General features: G+C 48.9%; 1 protein-coding gene across 6 annotated transcripts in view; it reads right to left on the bottom strand.

Annotated features, from left to right (window-relative positions):
- YLPM1 (YLP motif containing 1) overlaps positions 1-27,660 on the bottom strand; it is a 1,323,976-nt gene that overhangs the window by 669,388 nt on the left and 626,928 nt on the right. The gene's annotated exons all lie outside the window — the stretch shown is intronic.

Here is a 27,660-nt window from a genome sequence, read left to right as displayed (position 1 = left end):
GGGGTCTGTAAAATATATATTCCAAATGCAAATATGAGATATGGTGACATGTTGCATTGAGCAGCTGTGAAAATTGTCAACTTTGCCGGCAATAACTTTTTCCTCAAAAATTACTGTGCCACAGTTCTTGTATAAAAGGAACAATTCTCACCTGCAACAATAGTTTTCTACCAAGGATATCCTTCCGATATACATAAAATAAAACAATGACTAATAATTTCCGTCCATAAGATTGCATCTGGTTAAATGACAATTAAAACAAAACATTTCAATTAAAAGAGCAATTCACTTAGCTGTAGGGCCTCCATTCTTACAAAGTAACTAACTTTTTTGATTCATAACCTATTTTATTATTTCAAAACATCAAGTAGGGCAGTAAAATAAGCAGGTAACATGTCTTTAGCATCTTAGCTCAAATTCATCCACAACTCCGGACTTCAGTGTTCAAATTCTGAACATGTCAGTGGCAGTATGAAGCACTCAAAGAATCCAGTTTAAACGCTGTTCTTACAGTTGATCATCTTGAAGTACTTCTAGATTAATTTATACTTTTTTCTATGACCTAGTTTTTGGGCCTAGAAGTGATTATTTGCAAACTTGTTCTATTGGAGATCAACCTAGGTGGAGTGCAGATCACTTCCTATGACAGATCATAAGCTGAATATATGCCAATAACTTCCATTTCTAGTATTTTTTCTTTTTTGCACAACTCCCCTCCTTAACATGGAAGGATAAGGGTTACATGTGAATCAAGAAAAGCTTTGAGTGTAAAATGTATTCAGAAGGCAAGTTATCGATTTCTTTTTAATCATAAAGCTCTTCTAGCTTCACATGCTGTGCATACATATAGTGGTATGGCTTCACTTTGGAGGGGTGCGTGAACAGGGAGTGGTGCTAAATCAATGTCTTGGAACCGACTGACCTACTACTGCATCTTTACTTGTTTTACAGTGGTATCTACTGAACATGTTTTTATGTCCATGTTGCTGCCCAGCATGTGTTTTGTGAAGATACATTAGGTAATAGAGCTAATGAGAAGGCTGATTTTGGTGTCATGTTTAAGAGAGGCTTTATGAAATGGAAGGCTTCATTAGTCTTGCAAATACTAGATTAAATTCCATTGTGGCCTTGAAAAAGCACGTAGAGGAAATAAACTAATTGGTTTTGGACATAAAAATCGCCACCCCCCGCCTCAATTGCATTGTGTCTCTCTAAGAATTGAAATCTTGAATGCATCATGCATAAAGTGTGGACGTGGACATTTTCAGCGCTACTAAAATGGGTGCCATGTTATAAATTGTGATTTTATCTAGGTTTGCAGGAACTTGCGGTATCCGTGGAAAAACCTAAGCAAGCATTCCACACCAGCTTAACAGTGCATTCCCCTCCAACAAGATAGTCATGACGATGCAGAATTCTGGTTCCGGTTTCTTGGGTAGCAAACAGATCTAGATGTGGCGTTCCACAACGCACAAAAGCATTTCTACAAACGACTTGTTTAATACCCATTCAAGTGGTGTGGCTGTTTGTATGCTTAATCTTTCTTGGTAAAGGTTTATTACTCCTGCGAAATCGTTATAACAGATGTTTCTTGCACCTTCACATTTCCAAATCTCTTGTACAAGTGTCGAAAGTGTTTTAAGTGTCCTTGTCATTGTTCCACCAATTTAGATCTAAGCGGACTTTACTTATTACAAAGGCTAGATCCTCCAATTCTCCTTGCATCCGAGACAGATGTTTTTTAACCAATCCATTAATTGTCTCCTATAAAATCTTACATTTGCAAACAAATACATGAAGCTAACATAACCACTAACATCTGGACAGTTCGCACTGTAACACAGACATCAGGAAAGGATACATTTTTCCTGCAATACCTGAACCCTTCTTATTGGTGGCAAGGCAGTCACCTTCATGGTGCCTAATGCTGCCTTCAAGGATGTCTTCTGTAGTACTGAGGAGGATTTCTTCGAACTGACAGTGAAGCCCAAGTGACGCAGCTGATTTGCCACTGCTTGTTAGTTCAGTTATTTTTGAAACATGGTTTCCTTTATCAGCCAATTGCCCATGTAAGGATACATATGAATAGCTTGCCAACACCTTTGATGTTGCCTTTCTGCCGAACTGTAACACTTTGAACCAGTAACATATTCCCATCGTAACATTTTTGTTGTGCTGGATGCATTGGGGTTCGGAAGTAGCGAGACAGACTTACTGTCACCATGTAATTGTTTCTCTCCAATAATGGCTTGACCCCTTGCAGAGTTGTGATTGGAAAGTTTTAATGAATTTGATCATGAACTGGAGGTCCAGTACTGATCATATTATTAGACTGTTTTATGAAATAAGACGGTACTCTGAATATACTCACTTATTTCCTGTAGAGGATTTTTTTTTTATTCCATCTTTGGTGTTTCTCATGGCTTCCAGTGATAGGTTGTTTTCAGTCAAATGGCCTCTCTACTCCGCCCAATTCTTTTAGGATTCTTCAGGGCTCCTCAGTGTTCTGCCGGACCCCACAGTGGGGGAAAAAGAACCTAAGGATGGTGACCACACACAGGAACTACAGGGGTGCCACAGGGAATGAACATATCACCAAGTGGTAGCCGACACCGCCCACGCAAACAATAAAAAAATAAAGACCAGAGCCTATTCCGGACCAAATCAGTAGATGGCAAAATAGATGTACAGCACTTATATCCAGAAAAAGATTCATGCTGCAAAACCATTCTTACTACAAATTCATCCTCTTTAGAGGCACCCATCTCCTATATCCACTGAGCATTTTTCCTATGTCCTTCCAGCTTAAAGAGCCCTGCCATGTCCAACTCTGACCAATGGGCAATTACATCTGGTCTCTAAGGGTAAAAGTCTATGTTGTGAAAATTTATTAGGTGTCACAATCCTCTGGGATGGTCCCTCAGCAGGCAAAACATACAAACTGGATGTTTATCAATGGTGAACTTCCTACATCGGCTGGGGGCAGAGCTAAACGACCATGGTCAAAACACAAAATGGCATTGAGGATCTCACGGACTCCAACTTTATCAAATATTCTCTGAATTTGTCAGAGATTCTTATAATTCCCATAAACAGCTTGAGCAATTTTTGACGGTCAGTGCCTCTTGAGCGCTAATTTTCTATTAAAAAATATAATCAACTTCCTCCAGAGGCTCTCTCTCTGCACACGTCCTAACCAGATGGCAGAATTAAAAACAAGCATTGAAAATGCAATAGGTCTCGTCTTTGATTAAGTTAAAGTAATTTGCTTTGCTAAAGGTGTTGTATAGCAAAGCAAATGGCTTTAACTTAAAGAAAGGCGAGACCTATTTCATTGTTAATGCTTGTTTAATCAGCGACTTCACTCGCTGGGGTGGCCGAGAATTCCCTCTGATTCTGGTATGTGTGAGTGCGTTGCAAAATTCTGGGCTGCTGAGCAATCCACCCGAGAGGGAAACATTTTTGGGAAACGCTGGTCAGTCACCCTGCCACCTCATGAAGCAGCAACGATGCAGGGCATGGGTCTGACCCCGCAGAAGGATGGCAAGACGCCCTGGCTGGCTGAGGGGCTACATGCAGCTTCCCATCTCAAGAATACGGGGCAGAAGAATGTGAGGTGGGACGACCAGAGCGGTTGCCACGGCTCGGCAGGAGGACAGGGTTGACTGACAGCAGGTCTTGTTTCACGATGAATTTCACTTCTAGATGCAATGGGTGGGGGCGGAGCTGGGGCCGTGTAGCGTGTGGGCAGGGATTCCCAAAGCTTCCCTCCCTCTGGGGCTTCCGAATAACAAGCATTTACAATGCAATAGGTCTCGCAGCATTAAAGTTTGAGTTATTGGCATTGTGTATGACAATGCGTTGCATTAAATTTTTAGCAAACTTTGAATTGGTGAGTAGTGAGAGTGTGTGCAAGAGTATGCTGTCCTTAAAAGCAGTGTGGTAGAGCAGAGTTGAGCCCTTTAAAAGTGGCCGACCCCCCACCCCAGCAGAATCCACTTAGAAACGTGAATATTAAACAAAAATGACATCTACAGTGTAGGGGAGGATATGCTGACAGAGTGAGCCACGCACATAGCTAGTTGCTCTCCTGCCCACTCGGTCCCTTCTCCTCCTCACCTTGAACTCGCTTTTGTGCTGTATTCCAGGGTCCAGAGGCTCCGCAGAAGCCTGGCCAGCTGCTCGGTGACCTCGGGCCCCCGCCCCCTGGTGCTGCCCCGGTACTTGTCCAGAGCCTCGGAGCCATCGAGCCCATCCAGGCTCACCAAGCGCACTTCAGAGCTCTCCAGCCCCCCGGCCCACGGTACTGTTCCAGCGCCTGTGTGCGGTAGACGAGCTCTCCGGCGCACGCCTGACCTGGGCCTGCTGTTCTGGCCGAGCTACGTATGTATATCCTTTTCTATAAAATGCTAATAAAGACATGTTTAAAAAAAACCTGAGGTGATTGTTGTGACATGAAGCTGCTCATGGATTTGAATGTCAACAATGCTTTAGTTTGTCTTTTTTTCGAGGGAAGGAAATGGAGGGATATTTGAGTTGGGAAAGAGTTACACCTATTTACAGTGCTGTAAGGCAGCTAACTATAGTAGCAAGCACTATAAAATTCAATTATGAAAGAAAAAATGAAATCCTTGATGGTAATTGTTAACTTTAATAATTGCCACAAAAGTTAGAAGATGAAAAGGTAATTTCAAGCTATAATTTACATGTGAAAAGAGTTGAATATGTTACTTGACATATGATGTCGGGGGAGTGACCTACGGAAAAAATGGACAGGAATGGAAGTTGTATGAAAATGCTAAAACCGACCACAGGTCATTTTTTTTTTGTCTCTCTCCACTGTCTATGCAAGTACCAGGCCATGACTCATTTCCTGCTGTTGTTGATTAGAAAGTTAAAGGTCAGTTCTGACAGGAGACATTTTCGTGATGCATGCTTTGTTGTGTGGGTGTCAGTCTAACAGGCAGAGATGTATGATGAACAGTTTATAGGTCACACTAAATGAACCTGGCACCAAAGAACCTGACAAAATGTAAAAGTTAAAGTCTATCAGTCGAGGAACCATAAGTAAAATAACCAGTTTACTCTGTTTCTCACCGGATGACCTCCGACTCTCGGGCCCAGCCTGGTGCCAGCTCACAAGGCGCTGCGTCGTCGGCCAGCATCCGAAAGGCACCCCTTTAATCCACGGGGCTGATCTGGGTCGGATCAGGCTACAGCGCAATCTGACAGTGCCAGCATGGTTAGTCCGGCAGGGCGACGTGAGCGAAACCGAAACCTTCCGTGGGGCGGGACTTCCGTGGGGCGGGACTTCCGCCTTCGAAAGCCAGCGCACGCGCCCACGGAGAGAAGCAGTGCTGGTGACGCGGGGCTCCCATGCCCGAGGGAGAGCCCCGCGGAGGCTTCAGAAGTTTACAATGGCGGTAAGTGGGGCTTAGTGGGGTGGTTCGCTTGTATGTATGTATGCAGCGGGGGGAGGGGTCTCTGTATGTGTGTGTGCGTGCTTGCGTGTGTGCTCGTGTGTGTCTCTGTGTGCGCATGCGTGCAGGGGGAGGTGTGCCTGTGTATGTATGCGCTTCCCAGGAGACAGACACGGCGAGCGCGTTCGCGCACACGTGGCCTGCGCCGATCGCATTTTGCGAGATGCGCGCGGCCAGGTGCTGTCTCCTGGGAAGCAGACCCAGTGACAAAAGATCTCCTGGCGGACACAGCGCTAACGCGCTGTTACGCCACGAGACCTAAAAAAAATGCATCACATCTGGTGAACTGTACGTAAAAAGTTCAAAAAAATACATGAAGCAATCACTAGAGACGTTGGGGCATGGATGAATCAAAAACACAAAGTAGTGCAAAACTTACAATTTACAGGGAAACAGCACCGCACGTTCATTTTCGTTTGTAATCCTGCAGTTAAAAGGGGCCAGGTGTGAGTCTGCTGCCCGACAGAGACGACGCTGTGGCGTGCAAAACTAAAGAAAGGCGTTCCATTAAGGAGAGATGGCAAGCTGGCGTTAAAAAGAACTAATAAGCCCTTCGACGAGGACAGTGAATGCACCCGACTTACGAATATATACTTGAACTTGACTTTGGTCTAGTCCCTTGAAACATCATCGGGTAAAAGCTTGCAAATGGCTGCCACCAGGCCTGAAAGTCCTATCAGGTCTCCAGCATTAACCTTTGTTTGTAAACTGTACTGCTGTTCTTGTATTTCTTTCTGGCAAGAGCTTCCGAGTGCCCCCACTGGTAAGATTGTCTCTGGAACACTTAGCTCTTCGGCCAAAGCTTTTTCCTTATCTTTCAAGACACACAAGACCAGCATGGCGTTTCTGGGGCCACGGAAGGGTTCAAGGCTACTAAAGTGGGCCGTATTATGGCTATTAGGAGGGGCTGCAGAGCAATTAAGGCCTAAGTACACCTAGACATGTGAGCTCCCCGCAGAGAACAGGCCTGCGCCTTATTCATGCCCTTAACGACCCCACCGACATGTTTCACCACCTTTGGCCTGGATTTGGGATTATGTCGAAATAAAGGTTTAGAAGAAAGTGTTCAAGTCTTATTTCGTGTTAAGTTTATCAGGTGTCACCATGCCAAAGAGGGCACCATGTTTCCAGAACTGATGCGTAACAAGCTGCATTATGGGGCTTGTAGTGCTGGTCCAGTGGAAAGAACAACAGAGCCACGACGACCCCTGTCACCTAAACCGGTATCTGCGCAGAGCGCCCCGCCAGCCAAAGCGTTCCAATGCGGTCTGCGCCAGTGGTAGCCCAGAGTCCGTCAGAACCATGTACCCCGAGATACTTGAGAGCAATCAATCAATCAATCAATCATGCCATTTGTATAGCGCACTACTCACCCGGGAGGGTCTCAAGGCGCTTGGGGGGAGGGGTATGCTACTGCTCGAACAGCCAGGTCTTGAGTTGTTTCCTGAAGGCGAGATGGTCCTGGGTCAGCCGAAGGTGGATGGGGAGGGAGTTCCAAGTCTTGACAGCCAGGTAAGAGAAGGATCTTCCTCCGGCGGTGGCTCTTCGGATGCGTGGTACGGCTGCGAGGGCGAGGCTGGTGGACCGTAGCTGGCGGGTGGGCGTGTAGAAGGTCAGGCGGTCGTTGAGGTACTTGGGGCCCAGGTCGTGGAGAGACTTGTGTGCGTGGGTGAGGAGCCGGAACGTGATCCTCTTGTCGACGGGGAGGCAGTGCAGGTTCCTCAGGTGGCTGTAGAGGAATGGCTGCGTCGGGGGACATCCAGGATGAGTCGGGCGGAGGCGTTCTGGATGCGCTGGAGTCTTTTCTGTAGCTTGGCTGTGGTTCCGGCGTAGAGGGGGTTTCCGTAGTCCAGTCGGCTGGTGACGAGTGCCTGGGTGACAGTCTTCCTGGTCTCAGTCGGGATCCAGCGGAAGATCTTGCGAAGCATACGCAGGGTGTTGAAGCACGATGAGGAGACGGCATTGACTTGTCTGGTCATCGAGAGGGAGGGGTCCAGGATGAAGCCCAGGTTGCGTGCGTGGTCGGTTGGCTTGGGTGTGGTGCCCAGGGCTGGGGGCCACCAGGAGTCGTCCCAGGCGGAGGGCGAAGATCCCAGGATGAGGACTTCCGTCTTGTCCGAGTTCAGTTTCAGGCGGCTGTTCTTCATCCACTCGGCGACGTCTTTCATCCCTTCGTGTAGGCAGGTTCTGGCGGTGTCGGGGTCTCTGGTGAGGGAGAGGATCAGCTGGGTGTCGTCGGCGTAAGAGATGATGTTGAGGTTGTGCTGGCGTGCGATGGCTGCGAGAGGTTTCATGTAGATGTTGAAGAGGGTGGGGCTGAGTCAAGATCCTTGCGGGACGCCGCAGATGACTTCGGTGGCCTCGGAGCGAAACGGGGGGAGGCGGACTCTTTGTGTTCTTCCGGCGAGGAACGAGATGATCCACTCCAGTGCCTTCTCTTGGATACCGATGTTGCTGAGGCGCTGGACTAGGGTGCGGTGGCAGACCGTGTCGAACGCAGCGGAGAGGTCCAGGAAGATGAGGGCCACTGTTTCCCCCTTGTCGAGCAGGGTCCGGATGTCGTCGGTGGCTGCGATGAGGGCGGTCTCGGTGCTGTGGTTGGCTCTGAAGCCGGACTGCGAGGGGTCGAGGGATCCGTTCGTCTCGAGGAAGGCGGTCAGCTGTCTGTTGACGATCTTCTCGATGACTTTAGCAGGAAAAGGGAGGAGCGAGATGGGGCGGAAGTTTTTGAGATCGGTGGGGTCCGCTGTAGGTTTCTTCAGGAGGGCGCTGATCTCGGCGTGCTTCCAGCTCTCCGGGAAGGTGGCGGTGTTGAAGGAGGCGTTGATGATGTTCCGGAGTTGGGGTGCGATGGTGGAGTCGGCCTTGTTGAAGACGTGGTGTGGGCAGGGGTCGGTCGGTGATCCGGAGTGGATGGTGTTCATCGTGCGGGCTGTGTCTTCGGTGGTCACCGTGGTCCAGGTGCGAAGGGTGGCGGTGGGGGGCGTTGGTTCGACGGTTGGGTGCGTGGGTGGGGCGCCGAAGCTGTTGTGGATGTCGGCGATCTTGCGGTGGAAGAACGAGGCGAGGGAGTCGCAGAGGTCTTGTGACGGAGTGATGTCGTTGGTGCCGGTGCTGGGGTTGGAGAACTCCTTGACGATAGTGAAGAGCTCTTTGCTGTCGTGGGCGTTGTTGTCCAGTCGTTCCTTCAGGGATTTCTTCTTGGTGGTGCGGATGAGCTGGTGGTGCTTGCGGGTAGCGTGTTTGAGGGCGGTCATGTTGTCGGTGGTCCGGTCGAGGAGCCAGGCTTTCTCGAGGGTGCGGCAGGTCTTCTTGGAGTCCTTGAGGTCGTCGGTGAACCAGGATGCCTTCTTGCTTCTGGGTCTGCTGGGAGGATTCTTTAGTGGCGCGAGGTCGTCGGCGCAGGCGGTCAGCCACTGTGTGAAGTTGCGGGCTGCTTCGTTGGGGTCCGTTGTGTTGGCGGGTGGGCTCTGGCTGAGGGAGGTGGTGAGCTGGTCTGCGGTGATCTTGCTCCAATTCCTGTGATGTACCTGTTGCGGGTGGTGGTGGGTCGTGAATCTTTTGAAGCTGAAGTGGACGCAGCTGTGGTCGGTCCAGTGGAGTCCGGTGGCGTGGCTGAAGGTGATGTACTTGCTGGAAGAAAAGACGGGATCAAGCGTGTGGCCGGCGTAGTGGGTGGGGGTGTTGACCAGTTGCTTGAGTCCGAGGTTGGTGAGGTTTTCCAGCAGGGAGGTGGTGTTGCGGTCCTTGTTGTTCTCAAGGTGGAAGTTGAGGTCCCCGAGGAGGATGTAGTCGGTGGAGGGGAGGGCGTGCGGGCTGATGAAGTCTGTGATGTCTTCGCTGAATTGTGTGCGTGGTCCCGGGGGTCTGTAGACGAGGGTGCCTCTGAGGGTCGTCTTAGGGTGGTGTGAATCTGGAAGTGGAGATGTTCGGCTGCGGCGAAGGAGTCGTTGGCGTCGGTCGTGATGCGGATGGTGTTCCTGTGGACGATGGCGATGCCACCTCCAGGGCAGAGCCACAGAGTCAAGGAGCCGCCTGAACCCCTGGCAGCATAAATCCCATCCAGTGAGTCCCCGACCGGGTGGCAGCGCACAGCTCTGCGAACCAGGCGCCCGACCCTTCTGAGCCCGTTAGTTCACTGGCATGGTAGAGCCCAGAGAGCAAAGGAGGCTCCCGGGGCTCTGGCATCGAGAGGCCAGCAGAGTCTCGACATCCCCCTGCCACCACCTAAGCCTGCGGCTGCGCAGAGCACCGAGAGCCACGACGTCCCGCTGTCACACAAAGCCTGTGGCTGCACAGAGCACCCAGAGTCACAGCGTCCCAATGCCACCTGGGCCAGTGGTACCCCAGTTTCCGACAGAGGCTGAGCCATGTATCACCGAGACACTTAACAGCAGAACGCCCAGTAGAGCCAGGGCGTCATGGAGCCACCTGAACTCACGGCAGCAAAGACCCCAATGCCATGCTTTTTAGGTCTCGCCTACGCCGCACGCATGCGCTGCATAGGAGGACCTTTAGCCGTCGCTCTGCTCGTTTTGGAAGCACATACTCCTGCTTGTGGCTGCATCCACCTTGCGGGAGCGAGCAGGGGTGCGCCACAAGCATGAGTATGTGCTTCCAAAAAGAGCAGATTGTGCACGCACGCACCACTGCTGGGCTTGTTTTAAACAGCGGCGCACGCAGGGGCCATTTGTTTTTCATTCAAAACACTTGTTTCGCTTTTGCAGTTGCAATGTATAGCCTTGCTGCTGCTTCTGCGCCCATTAAGATCCAGTTGACAATTCTAAGTTGTCTGGATTTTTGTAACTCCCTCTTTCTAGGTTAATGCGCAGTTCTTCTTAAACGGCTGCTGCAGATTTAAAATGCTGCTGACATACTTACACTATGATGTTGGTTATCATACTTATGCTTCAGCGGCTCTAGGCTCCTTACATTGGTTGCCATCGCTAACAGATTCGTTTTCAGTTTCTGTGATGTATACATAGGCATTCGATGGGAAAGAAACTTGCTATCTCCAGCAGAAATGTTTACGATATACTCCTACCCGTAGGTTGTGCTCCTCCAACAGTCACCTGGTTGTTGTCCCAAAGTTTAAGAGGGGACGACTGGGAGGCAGAACATTCTCGGATATAGCTGCTCATGTCTGGAACTTTTCCTCTTTCTTTGCATAAACTGCAAAATCCGTTTTCCTTTAGGGCAGCCTTCAAAACTTGCCTTTATGCCAAACAGTGTCTAGTGTCTTCTCATTCTTAAGTTATCAGCTTGCATTACCTCAGCGCCAATAGCGTGGAGCAGCAGAGTGGATCACAGTGCACTTTACCAGGTTGCCTAATATAACATAGGCCACTTATAAGGTACACATTACAAATGACTTGCTCTTAGTTCACTAAAAGCATTGCTAGCAGGAGCAAGCAGGAATGTTTCCAAGTGCAGTTATAAATCTCAGAAGAATGAAATTCAGAGTAGTCCTTCCCAGTGTGTGACCTTCAACTCATTCCTGATGTCAGAAAAAAGCGTTTAACTGACTGAGACATCTTGCCAGCTACAACAAGCATTTGCAATGCAATAGGTCTCGCATTTGCAAGAGTTGGAGCTATTGGCATTGTAAATGACAATGCATTTTATTCATTTGTTTTGAAAACCTACAAGCCATGCATAAACATGCACTTTGTACGCATAGTCCTTGCTTACGAGAAGCAAGGCAGTCAGTAAAAGAGACTGCCAGTTTTGCTTCTCATAAGCAAGGACAATAAGTACAAAGTGCTTGTTTACGCACAGCTTGCAGGTTTTCAAACGCTTTTAATAAAAGGCATTGCCATTTACAATGCCAATAGCTCAAACTCTCGCAAATGCGAGACCTATTGCATTGCAAATGCTTGTTTTAATGAACTGTGCAACTACAGATTTGACTCTAGTGAGTCCCCGCCTGTGGCGGCTTAGAGTCCTGTGAGCCACAGCATCCCAATGCTAGCCGTGTCAGGGGAAGGCCAGATTCCGATAGAGACCGGTATCCCTGAGACAACATAGAAGGAACAGTTCCACAGTGACAGGAAGCCACCCGAGCCCTGTGAGCGACGGATTTCTCAAGTCACCCAAGCCTGTGGCCGGGCAGAGAAAAGCAGTGAGCCATGGTGGCACAGAGCTACCTTAGACCGTGGCAGGGAATGCTTTTAAGATGAAGTTTCGTACAGCTCTGTCTTAAATGCACCAAAATGATTATAAACACAAAATTGTTTTTTTCCCCCAAGGACTTGCGAGTCTAATAGGTACCAGAGAGGCACCAGTGCCACCGCATTCACACTTATAAACATTTGCATAGCTCCCACGCGGTTGTCTCTTGAGAGGCACTTTATCAGCTGTGCGTTTTCCTGCAGACCCCGCCCGGTATGCACTAGCTGTGGTGCAGTGTGAGGGCAGCAGCAGCCCAGACCCCGCTGCGGAGGACGCCCCTGACCAGCTGTGCGGGGCTAACAGAATGCGGGTGGGATATTAAGCCGGCCTTTGATTAGTAATTACAGTTCTATGGGAATCCCAGCATATGACATGATAATCCACATTTGTAAAGCGGCACAATCACCCGTAAGGGTCTCTAGGCGCTGGGGGCCGTCGGGAAGATTAAGCAAGCTATTGCCCAGAGTCATGATGGTAATTTGGAAACGTTACTATTGATGCCAAGCCCCTCCAGAGATCAGCCCCAGCCCGCTTTGAGAAGGTTGCGAAAGTCCCTCTGAAGCCCCCTCGAAGGGAGGGATTCCTTAGATCTTGCAGTTGTCGAAGTGCACATAAGTCTGAAAGGCGCTGCTTCTGAGCGCTCCATAAAATCATAGCTCCCCGCATCTTCCTCCGGGAGGGGCCCCATCTCCTGGTTTATAGGCAGATGCATTCAGGGGCCAACGGCGCTCAATGGGGCTGTGTGGCAGCCGCCCCTAATTGGCGTTAAAGCACTCAGTACTTGGAAGCATATGCGGGGAGGGGGCTCCCAAGTCCCATCGAGCAGCACCCCTACCCTCAACCCGGAGGGAAAGGCAAAGCAGAAGCTGAAAGTGTCAGGGTGTGAGGGAGCGGGAACTGGTACGGACCGAGGGGAGTAGTGCATGGGTGCTCGCTCGACAGGCAGAGCCTCGGAGAAGGGACATTATCCCTGCATTCCACAGGTGTGGGAGCAGGAAGGGTGTTAATGGAGACCTGCCTTCTACAGGCAGAGAAATCTCGCTATAAGCCCCACAGGCCAGGCCACGAGGAAGGGCCAGTTGTTCTGCACTCTGGCTCTGCAGTACAAATGGGAAAGGGTTGGGGGGATGCGCACCCCATGGGGGGCATCGATGGAAGGACATTACCCCTGCATTCCACAGACGGGGCCCAGTGAGGGGGGTTCATGCACAGCTGCCCTCTACAGGCAGAGCCATCGCGCTATAAGCCCCACAGGCAAGGCCACGAGGAAGGGGCAGTGGCTCTGCACTCTGCAGTACAAATAGGAATAGGTGGATGCGCACCCCACGGGGCTCCTCGATGGAGGGACAGTGGTTTGGCTCCCCTCAGGCAAAGAGCCCGGAGGGGATCTTGGCGAGCTGCACTGTACAGGCAGGGCCTAGAATGAGGGCTGCGGGCATCGGACTGTGCACCACATAGGCAAAGCCCCAGAGAGGGTGCTTCAAGGCTTTGCGTCCGCATGCAGGGGCCCAATGGGGTGTTGGGGGGGGCTCAATACATTAGAGAAGAGGTCTGCTTGAACCTCACAGGAAGGGCCATGAGAGGCTGGGAGAGAGTCCCAGAGGATAAAGGCGGTGGTCTCACCCGGCATAAAGAGGCCACTAAACAGGGTGTATCCAGCTCAGAGAGCCTGCAGTGAAGTCTGCCCAACAGGTGGATCCAAGGAAGACAGGGTCTCGCACAGCTGAGGCAATCTTTTTTCTTCACTCCTAAAACAGTCTATAAATGGTAACGTTTGTCTAAGGCTATAAGAGTAAATAAATTCGCCATTCAGGTCAGAGTGAGCGTTGGAACTTCAGACTGAGGTGAGCTGGGGCAGACCAGAAAGTGTGTCTCTCTCTCTCTCGAAGAAACCTAGGTTGGGATCCCGACTCCCCACTTCATCAGCTTGTGTGATTCTTGGCCTATCGCGCCTCCTTGTATACAGCAGCATTCGCAGCTCTTTAAAATGTAAATATTCTTATCTAGCTAATTGAAAGGTTAGAGCGCATCAAACAAAGTTGGTAGACACTACTGAGAAGCGCTGCAAGCAATCGCCGACCACAAAAATGCGTAAATTCATCCAAGTATGCAGGATTTAACTTAGAATTAGTAAGGCGAAGAAATAAATAAATCAGTGTCACAGAAACGCACACGTTCATGATTTTATTCTTCCCACAGAGAACCGGCTCAGCAGGAAACACTTATGGCTGGACAACTGGAAATGTTAAGGGACAGTTCCACAGCATCAGGAAGCCACCCAAGCCCAGTCAGCCACGGATTTCCCGAGCCACCTGAGCCAGTGGCCACGCAGAGAAGAGCAGTGAGCCACGGGGGCACAGAGCTACCCAAGACCATGGCAGGGCAAGGCCCTGGCGTCACCGACTCACTAGCAGCCGGAGCTCAGAAGGGACACTGCCGCACAGCACTACACGCGTGAGGAAGTCACTCGAGCCGGTGGCTGCCGTAAGTCCAGCAGTCAAGGAGTCAGTCAGTCGGAGCCCAAAACAAGCATTTGCAATGCAATAGGTCTCGCATTAGGAAAGTTTGATCTATTGGTATTGTAAATTACAAATATTTTATTTAGGCGTTTGTTTAAAATAGCGAAATTAATAGCTTTGTCATTTACAATGCCAATAGTTTTAACTTTTGCAAACGTGACACCTATAGCATTTGTAATGCAATATGTGTTGTATTTACATGACTTAGATGTATTAATATTACAAATAACAATGGCTTATTTTTTTTAAATAATTAATACTTACATAAAAGTTATTGTAATTTACAATGGCAATAGCTTAAACTTTTGTAAATAGCTTTTGGGAAGATTATGTTCATTGTATTTTATTGTGATGAAAATCCAAGAACAGCAGTGAAATATTAACATATTTTTGTGACATTTGTAATAAAGCTTGAAACATTGAGAGAACATATTAGAATCAATTGTTGTTGTTGAATGGGGCACAGAGTGATGCTGTGGCCTTCAGTGGTGCTGAGTGATGCTGTGGCCTTCAGTGGTGCTGAGTGATGCTGTGGCCTTCAGTGGTGCTGTGGCGTTGAGTGATGCTGTGGTGTTGAGTGATGCTGTGGCGTTGAGTGATGCTGTGGCGTTGAGTGATGCTGTGGCGGTGAGGGGCGCTGTGGCGGTGAGGGGCGCTGTGGCGGTGAGGGGCGCTGTGGCGGTGAGGGGCGCTGTGGCGGTGAGGGGCGCTGTGGCATTGAGGGGCGCTGTGGCGTTGAGGGGCGCTGTGGCGTTGAGGGGCGCTGTGGCGTTGAGGGGCGCTGTGGCGTTGAGGGGCGCTGTGGCGTTGAGGGGCGCTGTGGCATTGAGGGGCGCTGTGGCGCTGTGGCGTTGAGTGGCGTTGTGGCATTGAGTGGCGCTGTGGCGTTGAGTGGCGCTGTGGCGTTGAGTGGCGTTGAGGGGCGCTGTGGCGTTGAGGGGTGCTGTGGCATTGAGGGGCGCTGTGGCGCTGTGGCGTTGAGTGGCGTTGTGGCATTGAGTGGCGCTGTGGCGTTGAGTGGCGCTGCGGCGTTGAGTGGCGCTGCGGCGTTGAGTGGCGCTGCGGCGTTGAGTGGCGCTGCGGCGTTGAGTGGCGCTGCGGCGTTGAGTGGCGCTGCGCCGTTGAGTGGCGCTGCGGCGTTGAGTGGCGCTGCGGCGTTGAGTGGCGCTGCGGCGTTGAGTGGCGCTGCGGCGTTGAGTGGCGCTGCGGCGTTGAGTGGCGCTGCGGCGTTGAGTGGCGCTGCGGCGTTGAGTGGCGCTGCGGCGTTGAGTGGCGCTGCGGCGTTGAGTGGCGCTGCGGCGTTGAGTGGCGCTGCGGCGTTGAGTGGCGCTGCGGCGTTGAGTGGCGCTGCGGCGTTGAGTGGCGCTGCGGCGTTGAGTGGCGCTGCGGCATTGAGTGGCGCTGCGGCATTGAGTGGCGCTGCGGCATTGAGTGGCGCTGCGGCGTTGAGTGGCGCTGCGGCGTTGAGTGGCGCTGCGGCGTTGAGTGGCGCTGCGGCGTTGAGTGGCGCTGCGGCGTTGAGTGGCGCTGCGGCGTTGAGTGGCGCTGCGGCGTTGAGTGGCGCTGCGGCAAAGAGTGGCGCTGCGGCAAAGAGTGGCGCTGCGGCAAAGAGGGGCGCTGCGGCAAAGAGGGGCGCTGCGGCAAAGAGGGGCGCTGCGGCAAAGAGGGGCGCTGCGGCAAAGAGGGGCGCTGCGGCAAAGAGGGGCGCTGCGGCAAAGAGGGGCGCTGCGGCAAAGAGTGGCGCTGCGGCAAAGAGGGGCGCTGCGGCAAAGAGGGGCGCTGCGGCAAAGAGGGGCGCTGCGGCATTGAGGGGTGCTGAGGCATTGAGCGGTGCTGAGGCATTGAGGGGTGCTGAGGCATTGAGGGGTGCTGAGGCATTGAGGGGTGCTGAGGCATTGAGGGGTGTTGAGGCATTGAGGGGTGTTGAGGCATTGAGGGGTGTTGAGGCATTGAGGGGTGCTGAGGCATTGAGGGGCGTTGAGGGGTGCTGCGGCGTTGAGGGGTGCTGCGGCGTTGAGGGGTGCTGCGGCGTTGAGGGGTGCTGCGGCGTTGAGGGGTGCTGCGGCGTTGAGGGGTGCTGCGGCGTTGAGGGGTGCTGCGGCGTTGAGGGGTGCTGCGGCGTTGAGGGGTGCTGCGGCGTTGAGGGGTGCTGCGGCGTTGAGGGGTGCTGCAGCGTTGAGGGGTGCTGTGGCATTCTGTGGCGCTGAGTGGCGCTGAGTGGTGCTGTGGCGCTGAGTGGTGCTGTGGCGCTGAGTGGTGCTGTGGCGCTGAGTGGTGCTGTGGCGCTGAGTGGTGCTGTGGCGCTGAGTGGTGCTGTGGCGCTGAGTGGTGCTGTGGCGCTGAGTGGTGCTGTGGCGTTGAGGGATGCTGTAGCGTTGAGGGATGCGGTGGCGTTGAGCGATGCTGTGGCATTGAGGGATGCTGTGGCATTGAGGGATGCTGTGGCATTGAGGGATGCTGTGGCATTGAGGGATGATGTGGCATTGAGGGATGATGTGGCATTGAGGGATGATGTGGCATTGAGGGATGATGTGGCATTGAGGGATGCTGTGGCATTGAGGGATACTGTGGCATTGAGGGATACTGTGGCATTGAGGGATGCTGTGGCATTGAGGGATGCTGTGTCGTTGAGTGTTCTATTGTATGCAGAAAATGTAAGAAGAGGGGGCATTATGCCAGGATGTGTAAACATTTAAAGCCAAAAAAGAAACATTTACATATGTTAGAAGAAGTGGTGGAGGAGTCTAACAAATAAGTGTTCCAGGTTGTGCATGAGGCAACGGGTAAGGAGAACATGCCTGACATGTGTTTGAAAGCGGGCAATAAGATTTTGAGGCTAGTTATGCACTCATTTTTTGGTGGGGGAATTAGTGCGTGGTTGGTTAATGAATGATATTTGTTTGCAGAGATGAGCTGTTTGCCACTAAGCGGAAGCAGCAGGCTCGCAATGGGATGTTGTGGGTTAAGGTGCTGCTCAGCTGCCCTAACAGAACCAAAGTGATTGGCTTTGTAAAGAAACGCCCCCGCAATAAAAATGTCAGTTTATGGGAATTAAGACGTAAAAAGAACATAACCTTGATAAACCTATTGCAGCCTGGAGCAGGCTTGCAGGGTAGTTACTATTAAGTACTATGGAGCGCTGGGGAGAACTGTGCTAGTCGGGGTTGGCTGCAGGGGCTGGAGATGCGGAGTACGGGCACTGCAGGGGCTGGCACGGGTTGGCAGGGGCTGCAGTGTGCATCTGTGCGGCCGGCTCTCTTAGTGCCTTACATGTAACATGCCAAAGACAGCCGGGCTGCCTAGGAGACAGGCAGGGGGGCAAGAGAGGCAGGGAGACGGAGCATAGCCGAGAGACCGAGGAGAGAGGGTGGTTCAGCAGCAAGAGAGAAGGGAGTGGAAAAGCAAGGGGAGACAGAGGCAGAGGAAGGGAGAAGGTACAGAGAGATAGAGAGAGGATAGAGACAGAGCGCCAACGAGAGGGAGAGTGCAAGAGAGAGGGAAAGAGAGACAGGGACGAAGGAGACAGCGGGAGGGAGGGGGAGGAAGGCAGAGAGAACAGTTAGGTTAAAGAGGCAGCAAGAGGGTAGAAAGAGGGAGTGACAAGTGGAGAGAGAATACAAAGTAGAGAAAGAGGGAGGAGAGGTCGGGAGAGGAGAAAGAGGGGCATGGCAATACGAGTCAAAGGAGAATGTTTACATAGGAACAGAGAGATAGCAACAGTATAAATAAAAGAGAAGAGATGGGCGAGGGGAGAAGGACGAATAAGGAAGAGAAAAGGGAAGGATAAGAGAAACAAGCGTACGTATCAGAATGTTACATGTGAAAGAGAAGAGAAGCGGGGTGGGGCGCACTTAGATGAGGGATGCAGCGGTGAGGTAAACAGTAGAATTCAACAGAAGCAACAAGCTCTTGGCATTGCTGTGTGGTGGCGGTGGAGGTGGAGCAGCGGAGCGAGCGAGTGGGAGGGAACGAGCTGCGTAGAGGGGGGCGGGGGAGAGCATTCATTTGCGACAAATGGTAGTTTGTGAGGTGGGGGGGGGTTGCGGAAGGGATTCCTTGGGAGCAAATGGGTGCAAGGCTACGCGCGTCTCACACGACTGGATAACTTGAAGTGCACGTGAAGTCTGGTGCTGCTATGCGCGCTCCCAGGCTGGGGAAAGGCAAATGAGGGGGGCTGGGGCAGGGGTGGGCTGACGCAAGGAGAGGCACGCACCCCAAGCAGCCATCAGGAGTGTACAACCAACTTAAACAAGTAATGTATTTCAGACTGCAAAACACTGTTACTCAAGCCTCAATGCTAATTTTCTTGTAAATATGCCAAATCAAAGTTTGCAGCCACCAATTTCGAATGAGTAGAAATTAAGTAAACAAGCACTGACTGAGCAGCAGGACTGCTCCAACTTCGTGGGAAGTTTGACAACGTATAGCAAATGCTATTGGCGTTGTAAATGGCAATGTCTTTTATCCTTGTGTGATCACTCCACTGCAAACGAAAACACAAGTATAACTAGCCACCAATGTCCACTGAAACAAGAGTGGGGAAACGTGCCGACAGAAAAGCATATTTTGAAAGGGGGGGGGGGGGTGAAGGGGTGTTTTCCATACGCTGCATGCATCTGTCGAAGGCACTCTATGTTTGTGCCACAAGTGAAGAACCCAAACATTGTAAAACAAGAGTGGGAAACGTGCCGACAGAAAAGCAAATGCTGGTGTCCGTGTACCCCGACTGTTTTTTAACTGAACGCATTTTATAGTGAAATGGATGCCTGCTTGTGCCCCGTGTGCACTAGCGAGTGCACGCTTCGAAATCAGGTCGGTGTGAGGCAGACAAATCGCTCACCTCGCGCTACCTTCGGAGTTCTACTTCTTGAAGGGGGGGGGGGTGAAGGGGTGTTTTCCATACGCTGCATGCATCTGTCGAAGTGGGGGAAGCACTCGACGTTTGTGCCACAAGTGAAGAACCCAAACATTGTAAAAAAAAAAAAAAAAAAGAAATGCAAGAAAGGAAAGTGAAGCGGAACTAAGTGAGAGCAGAAAGGAGAGAAGAGATAGTGAGAAGAAAACAAACGTAGCAAGAGAGAGAAGTGAAAACAGAGGATGGAAACTCGTGCTTTGCTTCTCTAAGTGTCCAATCATTTGGTGTGGGTGGCAGAGAATGAGAATAGCCGTGGTAGCAGGCAAGGTCACAGAACTGCTGAAGGAACTCCCATTCAGTGAGCTCCACATACAGTTTATCGATGCAAGCAAGCCCCAGGATGGTGCGCACCGCACACAAACGCCACGCACAATCTCCGGTTTATTCATAGGTTTAAAAGCAAAACTTTAGTCAAGGCTAGCTATAGAACTGTTGCAAGAGTGTTCACAAAAGGCCCGGGCAAGGTTACTGCGGGCGGGAGGAAGCCTACAGTGGATCGACAGAACTAATGAAAACAAGTCGGGTGGGGGGGGCGGGGGAGTGAGCGAGTGGGAGGGAGGTAAGGAGCATATGGGGATGGGGTGCGAGTGAGGCCAAGCGCGCGCCTGGCGAAGCGTCACGGTTCATTAGACAACATGCATTGGGAGGAATCCGGCTTGGAATCCTCTTGGTCAAACAGTTGTTTTCAACCCAATAGTTCAGAGCAATAAATTGCTCGACCTAAAAAAGTCCTCAGTGTGTCGCGCCGCGAGTAAAGCATCCAGTCCCCGCATGCACATCTTCTGTCTGTCCGCGTGCACGCTTTGGAATCAATATTGACTCCAAAAGGCCCTTGCATGGCAAGAGCATCGCATGCGAGACCTTAAAAAAGAAGACTCAAGAATATCTGTCACACACAGGGGGCATTGTGGGCTTACAGGTGATGTAATACTCCGCTCTGCCTATGTCGAAACCCAACAAGAGCTAGGAAAAGATTTAGGAAACGGACATTTCAGGACCGAATCTTGGGTAACAATATTGAAAACAATCTTCCTACAGATTCAAATACTCCATTCAGGATTCTGATTAGTCTGGAAAACATCAGAAATAACTTTCTAGCACCACAAGTTGGTGTCAAATAGCCCCAGCCAGGACTGCGCCTCCTACAGGTCACCGGAGTATATTAGACACACCCAGCATAACGAAATCAGTTCCTGACACTTTTTCAGCTTATTGTTGAGGCCTGTTATGTTATCGCTACTTATAAAGCGCACTGTGACCAGACGGGTATCCTGGCTCTGGGAGATGAGACCTGTCAACATCAACTCCAGTGGGAGACCGTGGTGCAATAGGAGCAGCAGAAAGGCAGATTTTATACTCTAGGATAGAGCCAGTTCTCTAATTTCTTTCTGAACTGCAGTAGGTCTTCCATCTGGCGCACCTCCGTGGGAAGACAATTCCAAAGCCATGCTGCTGCAGCGCTAAAAGCACGGCCCCCCAGTTTTGCTCTTCTAGTCCTGGGTACTTTCACCCAGTTGGCTGAGGACGAACTGAGATTACGAGTGGGGACATATCAACCAAATTTATTCTGCAACGGTTTGGACCCCATATTGTGCAGAGCCACAAATACAATACGGTGTGATTTGAATTGAATCCTCTGCACTATTGGGAGCCAATGGAGCTCTGCAAGGGTCTGGGGTGCAGAGGCCCGCCGAGGTCTCATCAGAGCCAGCTTGGCCGCCACAGTCTGAATTATCTATAGTCTCCCATTTAAATACTAGGGGGACTCCAGCAGCAAGGCATTACAATAGTCAAGCCTGCTCATAATGACACTCCTTACCACCAGTGCACGTGCCTGTGTTTGTAGCAATGGGCGAATCTTCCGAAGTACCATGATAAGGGAGAAACTGCTCCCAACAGTCTTGTTAACTTGAGTTTCCAGGGTCATCTTCTCATTGAAACAGATCTCCCAGATTACGAACTGTCACAGAGGGTACCAGAGGTATATCAGAGAGGATGGGCCAAAAGTCGGTTGGAAGAGGATATGGCACTTTCCCACCAGCACAGCATAGAATCTCAGTTTTGTCTGGATTAAATTGCAGAGAGTTATTTTTCAGCCAATGTACCACGTCCTGCATACAGTCATGGTAATGACCTTAAGTGGTTGACTGGTCCCCCTCCAGGGATAGAATAAGCTGAGTATCGGCAGCATAATTCACCAAGCCTATATCGTGGGACTTAATGACGGCCACCAGGGGACGCATGTACGCATTAAATAATATAGGGCTGACTGCATATCCCGGAGGGACCCCATGTCGAATCTTGGCAAACTTTGATTGAAAGGGGGATAGGGATGCTGCCTGACATTTACCGGCCAGATAAGATTGAGGCCACTTCAACGTCACACCTACCACCCCAGCTCTCTCCAACAGTGCCAGAAGAACCTTGTGGTTGACCGTGTCGAAAGCGTCAGACAGGTCCGGCAAGATCAATATAGCTGATTGTCCTCGGTCTGCTCGCATTCGAAGATCGTCCAACACAGTCACCAAGGCAGTCTCCGTCCCATGTCCTGGGCGGAAGTCGAATAGCACGCCCCCCAGCTTATTAGCCTCCAGGAACTGGGAGAGCGCTTTGCTTACCAAACGCTCTATGATTTTCACTGGGTACAGAAGGAGAGAGATTGGCCTATAGCTTTTAAGGCAGGCTTGGTCAAGTGTGGGGTTTTTCAGAAATGGAGATACAACTGCTTGTTTCCAGCTGGACGGTACAGTCCCGCTGAACAAAGATTGGCTGCACAACTGTCTCAGAGGCGGAAAAAGTTCAGAGCTTAGCTCTTTCCAAACCTTATGGGGAAGAGGGTCCAGGGGTGACCCTGAGCAGACACTTAAATCTGTTTTATTAAAGTCCTCCTCAGAGGGTATAACAAAGTGATTAAGGAGAATCCTCTGATCCGGTGGTTTGTTTCCCCCCCCCCCAATCCCAGCCCTCCTGCATATCTGATGGTAGCCCACTAACCCTGCCAACAGGGCTATCCACTTCAAGCCCTTCAATAATTTTACAGATCTTATTTTCAAAGAAATCTGCCAATCTATCCCAAAGTTCGTGTGTAGGAAGAACCTTATTTTTTGTGCATTCAGGACTAGCGATATTCATAATTTTAAAAATACTCTTTGTGCTATTTGGTGCCTTCAAGATGGTATCTGTGAAATATTCTGCTTTAACAGAGGCAATTTCTTTGTTATAACTTAAAATGTTCTCCTTCTAATCGGCCTTATCTTTATCTATATACCCCTTCCTCCACCTCCGTTCTGCCTGTCTGCAACCCAGTTTTATATTTTGCAGCTTTTCACAGTACCATGGGGCGGAAGGTTTGCCTAAATTTGTAACCATTTTTAAAGGGACAATCTGATCAAGTTTATTGTTTATGTATAGACAGAGGAACACAATGTTCCTTCACGTGTTTTCCAGAGTCAAAGGACCCTTCAAGATGGAATACCCGGGAAACTGTTGCTTTCTTCAACAGACCTTTCCAGTCCCTACTTAAAAAACTCCTAGTCACCCTGGTGGTGGGATCATTCTGCCTAGGATTGTACATGCCAACTTTAATAAGGTGGTGGTCGGACCACCCTACCGCAAGATGTTCTCCACTCCCATAGTGTCTTTACCAGCGAAAATCAAGTCGAATACGTAGCCACCCCTGTGTGTAGGTTCTACAATTCATTGTAGCAGATCCGGGTCCACATAGGATTGTAAGAGATTTCTGTACCCGGAGTCCAAGCTCCCGTTGGCCCACAGATTAAAAAATTGCAGAATAAGTAGGAAAGGCGGGGGGAAAGGAGTGAGCAATAGACAGCAGAGAATATTCAGTTCAAAATCTTATGGACTGGAGTCAGAAGTTTATCAAAAATTCCAAAATAATTCTGTTTCTTTCAGATACAAGGAATGAGCAAAAAAACAATGGATACAAAACCAGGTGTTAAAAACTGACAATAAAATACAAACATATACAAGCAAGCAAACAGTGACCAACATTAATATAACACCTTTAGGTCACTTCTTATTAAAAACAAAACACTACTGCACCCAAAATAAAAATACTACAAAGCATTGTGTACCGGGAAAGAGTGTACCGGGAAAGAGTATGTCGACGACATTTCGATCCCGTAAAAATATGGGGTCATCATCAGGACTGAGGATCAGTTGCCTGGCATGGTATCAATTGATATATTACATGAAGCACCTGATTTTTCAACAATCTGTAATTAAACAAACAGGCTTTTTCAACACAATTATTGCCTTGTTCATGAGCATCATATGAAGATGAAGCACCTTCAAGGTAGTGCACTGTTGTAACCAAAAATTGCAGCAGATTTGGGGGAGATACAAATATATGCCCATATAACAATACGATCAATGTTAGTGCTGCTTTTATCGACACTCATTTTCAATATGATGTGAGAGTAAACCACAAGTGGGAATCAATGCCTTAATAGAGAAGTGGTCTCGAATAAAAGCGTCACGTTTTTGCTTGCCTGTATATGTCTGTATGTCTTTTATCGTCAGTTTTTAACAGTTGGTTTTCTGTGTATTATTGTTTTTTTGCTCATTGTTTGTTTCAGTTCATTATTTGTTTGCTCTCTTGATTTTTGGTTTTTGAAATGATTCCTCCTAGGGTAATCCACATTTTGTATCAAATTTTGGTAATAAAATTGAAAACTCTGATCATTGAATCTGTTTATGGAACTGATTTTTGTATGTAGAGCAACTGTATTTAATTTTTTTGTTAAGGGGCATTTGTCTCTAAAATTACTCAAGTACCCATGGTCCCTTAAAATCTTTGGGTTTCCATTGTGTACATATAACAATCTATATAAATCAAAAATATTCATTTGCGCAGTCTAATTGGGCTTAAAAGGGTTTTGCAATAAGTTAAAGTGATCGCAATTACTGAAGGCAAATACCTTTCTCTTCTTATGGATACAACTTTCTACAGATTCGGCTCACAAATAAGTGCCAAAGCAATACTTTCCTCAGTGTTGCGATTGAGCATTTCCGGTTAAGGTTTAAAAGAATGAGCATATAGCTGCTCAGCAGATGTCCACAATCGGAATGCCTCTGGACAGAACCGTTGAAGTAATTATCGTACTGGTAGAATGATCATGAAGCCTCCTGGAAGGTCCTTCCTATCCGGGAAATCGCTTATACATCACTAAATGGTGTGTTTGGTAACTGCCTTGACATTCTTAACACCAGCAAAGCCCCCAAAGAGATAATAGTCAACTCTTATGCCAGATATACTAGGACACCATATTTGGGTCCAGTCTATCCATTCATTCCTCTTCAAATGGGTAAGATGATCAGATGGGTGAGTTGCTTGAAAGAAGGGTGAAAGAGTGATAAGTCAATATCATATCAAAGGCCAAAACCAACTTAACTGGAGTGAAAACCGAAGGGTGAGGGAACTGAAAGGGCCTGAAGACTACCAATCCTGTCGGCAAAAGCAATATCCAACAACAGAACGGTTTTTAGAGTTGAACGCCAAAAAATCCAACTATGCATCTGCTCAGGAGGCGATGGCATATTAAATAAAAAAAAAAAATTCAAATCCCCCTGAAGCACAATAAACGGAGTGGTAAGGAACAAGTACAAAAAGACCTTTCAGTAAACAGGCCACTAATTGAAAAATCATGCAAGAAAGGTGACCAAAAGGGCACATCGACGCAGACTGAGCTGCTACGTAGTTAACTGTAGACATCAGCACCCCATGCTGTGCAAAGGACAAGGCAAACGTCAGTATGTCAGACAGGTTAGATAGGAAAGGATCGATGGATTCAGACTCACACCACAGCATGAATCTATTTCAGCAGTCATGTGCAGCTGGATTTGGCGGCAGATTCCAGACTATTTCTGCGACCTTGTAGGAAGCTCACTCTTTACGCGATACATAAAGAATTTGATATACCGTGTGAAGAGTCCAGGGGTTCCCTTATGAGCGGACAGGGGCTGTTATGCAAACCCAAAGTTCTCTATTAAGGGTAGTGTTGTTGAGCAGCCTTGGGCTTAACACAGAGGAGTCCAAGATATTTCCAAATACACACAATATTTAATAAATGACAACTCAAGTTAATTTTATTTAGCAGTTACTTAAAACCATTGCTACAAAATATCTCATTACGTGTCATCAGGTATTATAAATATAAAAAACCAATTAAAAGACTTTAAAACCAAATAGTATTTACAGTACATTAAAGGAATAAGCTGTTAGTTAGCAGCGTCCGACTTTTCCTTGTCAGCTGTACTGCTGTTCTGACTAGGCATTTTCTTCTCCACTTGTCTTAAAAAATGTACAAAGCGTCAGTTAAGCTGCGTGTCCTCAGGTGCAAAACATGCCAGCACAGCCTGCCTCAGTGTGCAAATACATCTGGTTAAAAAGTGGTTTTAAAAAGCGGTTTCCTTCCCTTTGTTAGTTCCTTGCATGCGCAGAGGAGATGCAGCATATCTTCTTGCGGTGTACTACATAAACAACAATTGGGATCAGATTGTTTTTTCAGCCAATATGGAAAGTGATTTGTGCATGGCAACAAGCCTAATCTGTATTTTAAACTTTTTTGTATGTTTGGCAAAACCCGAAGCTAGATATTTTTGTGCAGCCTGGGAGGAATAGGAGCTCAAGATCATCCAGCCATGCAACCTCCTTGTTAGGGCTGCCTTATCTTCAATCCAGGATTGATTCTTTACTATTGTCTTTGTTGATTTTTTAAGGAGGCAATGACTTGTAGGAGTTGCCCAAAGTTCGGTAAGACCCAGAGTCGACACGCTAGTTGCTTAATATTTTGCCGCTGGTGATGCTTCTTTCTGTTGTAGCTCAGACCACAAGTTCCAATTTAGGGTACCTGATTTAGATTTCCTTACTTTGTCCCAAAAAATAACTATCAAACCTTTTCTTGCAATGGTCTGTTTTTGAACACCAAACTCGAGCCTAATTTGTGCTGGAGAGACTCGTGTTGGTAAACCAAAAATTATTCCGTACACTTTTGCGACCACAACATCCAAGAGCTTCGAGTCCCTTCCCCTCTGTGACTCGCTCCCGTAAGTTATTGTGGGTACCTCATCCGAACCCGATGGCGGAAAAAAACAATCTAAGGATGGAGCCGATGCCCATGCGCACTAACACCGAGAGGAGGAGTCACCTATGACGACAAAGACTTCTCCAGAAGAAAAACAAAGTGCAATCATCCGAGCCCAACACCAGATGGCGATCTATTCATAAATGTACCATCTGCAGCCCATATGCCTCGAACTTGAGGTTTCTCATTGAGGAGGCTAGGGCTATGCCCTTCCTTTTAAGTGTATCTCTTTGGGGTACAAAGTGCCCGCCTTTGTCAATGATCACCCCCAAATATTTGCACTCTGTAACTGAGTTCATTCGAGTCTTATTCCAAAACTAGACAGGTATTTTCTTAAGGATCTTTTTAATTGTCATGGTTTTTGTTTTTTCCAGGTAAATATTTAAATCGTTTTAGCCTCAAGGTATTCAAACGTGATATCAAGAAGACGCTGTATACCCACCTTTGTTTGGCTGATCAATACTAGGTCATCAGCGTAGAGTAGGCATGGTAGTACTAGGTTCCCAATCTTTGGAGAATGTGAATTGCTGGCATTTAATAGCAGGATCAGATCTGCAAGAAACAGATTAAATAGCGTTGGGCCAGTACACAGCCTTGCTTGAGGCCTTTTGTTGTTGGAATTTTCCTCGATAGGGTTGACCCGTCACCTAGCTTTACTTGCACCCAGGTCTTAGTAAGCAGATTAATTAACAGGTTCAGTAAAGCCTGGGGAATGCCCCAGCCTGCCAGTTTCAACCAAAGTTTGTGATGATTTACATGATTGAAGCTGTCCGGTAACTGATGAAGCACAAATGTATTTCTTTATTTTAAAGTTTTTTAGAGCGCGAACCAGACCCATGAGGGTATCAGAGAGCTTTACATGATTGAAGGGGAGTAATATAAGCGTAAGGATGGGAGGGATCAAATTGTGAGAGATAGGGATTGTAGGAAGGTAGATCCCTGACTATGGTTGCCCCCAACTATTTGCCTGGTGTTTTGCTGGTTTTCTGACTTAGTTGACCTGGGGCCCTGCTATTCAGGACCCCAGGCCTACTGCTCTCTCTGTAAAATGGATTCCATGTACCTTAGGTACATATCTAATTGGATACTGAGTCACCTTATCAGTCCCTGTACAGTGTACCTTAGGTACCCAGGGCATAGGTGTACCCAGGGCCTACCAGGGGCTGCAGCATGTATTATGCCACCCCTGGCTGGCCATCCAAATCTGACACAACTGGCTGCACGACAGCTGGGGCAAGGTGGTGTAATCACCCTTTGCTTTAGATATAGTATACCTATATCTAACCCTAAAATGGACACACAGATCTCCTATCAGTCACTCCTATGGCAGGCCTTGACAATCCTGAAGGCAGAGTGCTTGGAATCGTGTGAGATGGTGCTCTGGCATGAGCTGAGCCTGTCTGTGGCTTTCGGGATCTATCCCTTAGCCGTTTCCATGATATCGCATACCATATACTCTTAAGAGCATT

This window comes from Lissotriton helveticus, chromosome 9 (genome assembly GCF_964261635.1).
Source record: "Lissotriton helveticus chromosome 9, aLisHel1.1, whole genome shotgun sequence".
NCBI classification, from domain to species: Eukaryota; Metazoa; Chordata; class Amphibia; order Caudata; family Salamandridae; genus Lissotriton; species Lissotriton helveticus.
Note: the sequence above shows the minus strand (reverse complement) of the source record. Positions and strands in the feature narration are given on the sequence as shown.